At 42.0% G+C, this 5,966-nt stretch overlaps 1 pseudogene; it reads left to right on the top strand.

The window, feature by feature from the left end:
• The first annotated feature begins 3,641 nt into the window (after window positions 1–3,641).
• LOC118629043 lies at window positions 3,642–4,052 on the top strand (annotated as a pseudogene).
• Window positions 4,053–5,966: the final 1,914 nt, after the last annotated feature.

Raw genomic sequence — 5,966 nt, 5'->3', positions numbered from 1 at the left:
GCCGACCATGCATTCATTAGCCTCTTTCAGATGCAAGTGACAGAAACCTGGCTGGTTGAAGCAAAGGGGAAATGTATTGGCTACTAGCTGAAAATTCTAAGGGGAGTCTTCAAGTGTAACTGGATCCACGTGTTTAAGTGGCATCATCAGGAATTGTCCCATCTCTTTGCTCTGCTTTCCTCTCTCCAGAGTGATGACAAGATTACTACCAGTAGCTCCAGACTTACTTTCCACAGAAATCCTAGTGGATATTACATATTTCCCACTTGTCCATCAAAAGTCCCAGGACTGACTCAATTGGCCTAAATTGGCTCCTCTCCCCCCTTTTCCCTCCTTGTAGCTGGGACACTGGCCTGTGTAAATGTGTCAGTGGTTCCCTTCCCCTGTGCCTTCCTTTAGGTATTTTTAGTGGGAAGACCAGAGATTGGAGGAAGAGATACGGATGAAGTCAGGATGCTCATTTTCCCGAGATCCCTTCGCAAGGGTCTGCATGGGTTAGCTGTGTCTCTTGGCCAGTAATCACAGGTTCTGCCTCAGCTCTTTCCACACACCTTTCCCTCTTGTTAGTCCCAACAATGGCTCCTTAATATTGCCTCTACAACTTCTGGATGGTATCAATGACCCACTGTAAGTAACCTCACAAATGGCACTATCTCTTATGGTTTTCCTATACTCTGCCATAGCTCTGTGGGAAGGTTGATAACCCAATTTGAGAATTTCATCTGTTTCCAGGATTCTGACTGATACAGCTACTATGGCCATCCCTAAATCAAATCCATGTTTCTTGTTGGAGAGGCCTAAGTCACAAGCCTACCCTTGAAACAAAGGTCTGAAATCAGCTACATCCAAACCACAGATACTGAGAGTGGAGGAGGGGTCGTCCCCCAATGGGAAAGACAAAAACAACCTGTAATCACTACATTTAGCAAAGTATATAAGGAGGAATTCTAATCATCAGTGTTAGACCACACAAGCATTCTTCAGAAGTAGCACCTACATATAAATAAAGATACACTTCAGGGAATAAATTCATACTGAAACAGCAATAAGGATGCCTTTCATCCATGTACACATAAACCAATGCCTCCAAGAAACCTAGCCACTCATTTTCTGAGCTCTGGGTCTGTTGACAACTCTCTACTGAAACAAATTGAAATTTCTATCATCGATTCACTTTGAAATGTCATAAAGTAGCGTAGGCCTTGGCTGGCTGAGCAATAAAGCAAGCCCTTTGGCAGCTTAAATGAGCTGCCCCTGACAGCAGGACAGAGAACGAGGCATTAAACATTGCCAAGAATGGACAATTTGGAAGCCGCCTAGTGGCAGAAAAGACAAAGCCAAAATCATAATGCTTTGGGGAAAAAATGACATCAGTTGAAGGATAAACATGAAATGGGAAAAGAGCAACCTCATCACAGAGCTGTAAATGCTTAGAACATTTAGCCTGATACCACATGAAACCCCTATATCTTACCAAGGAGTTCTTTTTATATATGGTTAACCCCCATTATATTAACTGGCTCTCTTCCACGGATGAGTCACCTTGCAGATAAAACCATGGACTACTACCCCAGTGACTCTCAGCCCTTTACCACTACCCAGAAAACTAGTGCCAATGTTAGTTACCTCGTTCCCCAACCCCATGTTTTGATGGAGCTTCCAATGTGCCTTTTTAATGAACAAGTTGGCATTCAATGACATGCTGAAGCTGTTTGGCTTTCCTTGTCAGTTTTCTCAATACAGCCTCAGATGTTGCTTTGGTTGAAGTTCAGACATATGCACTTGCCTGGAGGACAGACCTCCTGAGCCACTTGTGTGTCTCTCCTAGTCTCACTAATAACTCCTTTGTGATACAATTCCACTACAGTTCTCTTGAGCCATAAAGACACTTGGATATCAGCTCTCTGGAGGAAAGAGGGCTCTAAAGGATCCCTTTGCTTCACTGTTTCTAGAGTTTAGGAAATGAAGAGCTTAGGGTCAAGAAAGAGAAAAAATTCAATCTCCAGCTAAGGAAAGCCACACTTGGGCCCAATGAGTATAATGGAAAGATTGGGGGCATTAGAGGCAAACAACTCTCCATTCACTTTCATTTCATCGAGAATAAGACTCACATTCCTTACCTTGTCGTACAAACCCTACGTGATCTGACCCGTGCTTATCTTTCTGACTCTACTTGGTATTAATATGTTTAGCTACACTAGCCTTATTTCCATCCTTGAAATATCAATCCTATTCATACCTTTTTGTGCAGCAAATGCTGAAAGATTAATTGCATAAAAGATGTACTTAAAGCAGAAATTAGTGGGCAATGAGGTATGTTGAATATCCAATTTGCCACTTTAGATCAGAAAGAGCTTCTAGCCCGGCAGAGTGGCTCAGTAGTTGAGGGTTGACCCATGCACCAAGAGGTTGCCAGTTCAATTCCCAGTCAGGGCACACTCAGGTTGTGGGCCAAATCAGGCATGCAGGAGGCGGCCTACTGAGGTTCTCTCTCATCGATGTTTCTATCTCTCTCTCCCTCTCTCTTCCTCTCTCCAAAATCAATAAAGAAAAAAATTATTTAATAAAAAAAGAGTGGCCCTGGCCGGTTTGGCTCAGCGGTTAGAGAGTTGGCCTGCGGTCCGGAGAGACCCGGGTTTGGTTCCCGCTAAGGGCATGTACCTCGGTTGCAGTTTGTCCCCGGCCCTTGTTGTTCGTGTGGGTGGCAGCCACTCGATGTGTCCCTTTCACGTCAATGTTTCTCTCTCTCTCTCTCTTCCTCTCCCTCCCTCCCACTCTATCGGAACAAAAAAATGGAAAAATGTCCTCGGGTGAGGATAAAAAAATAAATTAAAAAAAATAATAATAAAATAAAAAAGAGTGAGCCTCTGATCTGAAAGACAAAGAAGGATATTATATATTGATAAAGGGGCCAATTCATTAAAAAGATATAACAGCCCTGGCCAGTTTGGCTCAGCGGTTAGAGCGTCAACCTGCGGTCCTGAGAGACCCGGATTCGGTTCCCGCTAAGGCGCGTACCTCGGTTGCAGTTTGTCCCCGGCCCTGGTCGGTCGTGTGGGTGGCAGCCACTCGATGTGTTCCTTTCACATCGATGTTTCTCTCTCTCTCTCTCTCTCTGTTCCTCTCTCTCCCTCCCACTCTACCTGAACAAAAAAATGGGAAAATGTCCTCGGGTGAGGATAAAAAAAAAAAAAAAAAAAAGATATAACAGTTATAAACACATACGTACCCAACAACAGAATCCCAAAAATATATGAAGCAAAACTGACATGATTGAAGGGGAAAATAGACAGTTCTACAATAATAGTTGGAGACTTGAACACCCTACCTGGATGGATAGAATAATTACACAGAAGATCAACAGAAAATAGAGGACTTGAACAACATCATTAACCAACTAAACCTAAATAGACATACATAGAACACTTCACCCAACAGCAGCAGAATACACATTTTCTCAACTACATGTGAAACAGTCTCCAGGATAGACCATATGCTAAGCCACAAAACAAGTTTCAATAAATTTAAAAGGCTTGAAGTCATAAAGTATCTTCTCCAACCACAGTGGCATGAAAGTGGAAATAAATAACAGAAGGAGTCCTTTCCAGTGGAAAGGGGTGGCCAACGGCCTGCAGAACAACATGCCCAAGCTTTATTGTGACCACAGCAATACATACCTCACCCATGATTCTCCATCTGTGAGAAAGACACACTACAGTGGTAGGAAACACAAAGAGAATATGAAAGACTACTATCAGAAATGGATGGAAGAGCAGGCTCAGGGCCTGATTGACAAACCACCACAGCATTTCAGCAAGGAAAGATGCCTCCTACTCTATTCTCTGCTCCCCCTCCTGCAGGGGCAAATCCCACCTCTCCCCAGTCTTCTGAGTCCTTCTCACCCTGATATGGTGCCAGGGGAACCTACTCCTGGAATGAGGCCACCTATGGGAGGGCACATGCCAATGATGCCTGGGCCCCCAATGATGAGACCGTCTGCCCATCCCATGATGGTGCCCACTCCACCAGGAATGACTCGACCAAACAGATAAGGAGAGAGGGGAGCCTCTTTCTATCAGTTTTATATTACTTGTTTTACTTCACCAGGAGACCATGGTACTGTGACTCTGGGTGTTTTCTAATAGGAAGATTCACTCCCTCTTCCTATCTAATAAGAATATAGTTTGGGAGGGGAGTAGTGGGACAAAGAAAAGCAATTTTAATTTGTATTGTGAAGTCCCAGGTTCGATTCCCGCTAAGGGCACATACCTCGGTTGCAGTTAGTCCCCAGCTCCTGTTGGCATTGTATGGGTGGCAACCAATCGATGTGTCTCTCTCACATCAATGTTTCTCTCTCTCTCTCTCTCTCTGCCTCCCGCTCTATCTGAAGATAAATGCAAAAAAAAAAAAAAAAAGCTGTGGTACATATACACAATGGAACACTACGCAGCTGTAAGAAAGAAAGTCCTCTTATCCTTTGAGACAACATGAAGGGACCTGGAGAGTATTATGCTAAGCAAAATAAGCCAGTCAGAGAAAGACAAGTATTACAAGATCTCACTTATGTGTGGAATACAATGAATAAAATAAGCTGATGACAAGAGATAAGCAACAGGTTACCTACAAAGGGAACCCCATAAGGCTCTCAGTTGACTTCTCACAAGAAACACTACAGGCCAGAAGAGAATGGCATGAAGTAATCAAAGTCATGAAAAACAAGAATCTGAATCCAAGACTACTCTACCCAGCAAGGCTATCATTCAAAATAGAAGATCAAATAAAGAGCTTCCCAGACAAAAAAAAGCTAAGGGAATACATTAGCACCAAACCAGCACTGCAAGAAATGTTAAAAGGACTGCTGTAATTAGCAGTAGAAATGGGAAGAAAAATAGAACCACACTAAACAAAAATGGCAATAAATAAGTACATATCAATAATCACCTTAAACGTAAATGGATTGAATGCTCCCATAAAGAGACACAGAGTAGCTGATTGGATAAGAAAGCATGACTCATCTATATGTTGTTTACAAGAGACCCACCTCTCAACAAAAGACTCACATCGGTTGAAAGTGAAGGGATGGAAAAAAATTTTCCAAGCAAATGGAAAGCAAAAAAAAAGCTGGGGTAGCAATTCTCATATCTGATAAAATAGATTTCAAAATGAAGACCATAACTAGAGACAAAGACGGCCACTACATAATATTGAAAGGATCTATCCAACAGGAAGATATAACCTTGATAAACATATATGCACCCAATATAGGAGCACCAAAATATATTTAAAAATCTTCTGGAGGACTTCCAAGGAGAAATCGACAACAATACAATCATAGCAGGGGACTTCAACACTCCGTTGACAGCACTGGATAGATCCTCTAGGCAAAAAATTAGCAAGGAAACAGAGACTCTAAATGAAGCACTAGACCAAATGGATTTAATAGATATCTACAGAGAATTACACCCCAAAACTACAGAATACACATTCTTCTCAAGTGCACATGGGACATTCTCAAAGATAGACCACATGATAGGACACAAACTAAATCTCTACAAGTTCAAGAAGATTGAAATCATATCAAGTATCTTCTCAGATCACAATGGCATGAAACTAGAAATCAATTGCAACAAGAACATGCAAAGACATTTCAACACATGGAGGCTAAATAGCATGTTATTAAACAATAAATGGGTCACCGATGAGATCAAGGAAGAAATTAAAAACTTCCGGGAAACCAATGAAAATGAACACACAACAACACAAAATCTATGGGATGCAGCGAAAGCAGTTCTGAGAGGGAAGTTCATAGCACTACAGGCCTACCTCAAAAAACAAGAAAAATTTCTAATTGACGGTCTAACCTCACAACTTAAAGAATTAGAAAGCAAACAAAAAGAAAACCCCAGAGCAAGTAGAAGGAAGGAAATAGTAAAGATCAGAGCAGAAATAAATGACATAGAGACCAA

Source organism: Molossus molossus, unplaced genomic scaffold (genome assembly GCF_014108415.1).
Source record: "Molossus molossus isolate mMolMol1 unplaced genomic scaffold, mMolMol1.p scaffold_m16_p_13, whole genome shotgun sequence".
Lineage (NCBI taxonomy): Eukaryota > Metazoa > Chordata > Mammalia > Chiroptera > Molossidae > Molossus > Molossus molossus.
Note: the sequence above shows the minus strand (reverse complement) of the source record. Positions and strands in the feature narration are given on the sequence as shown.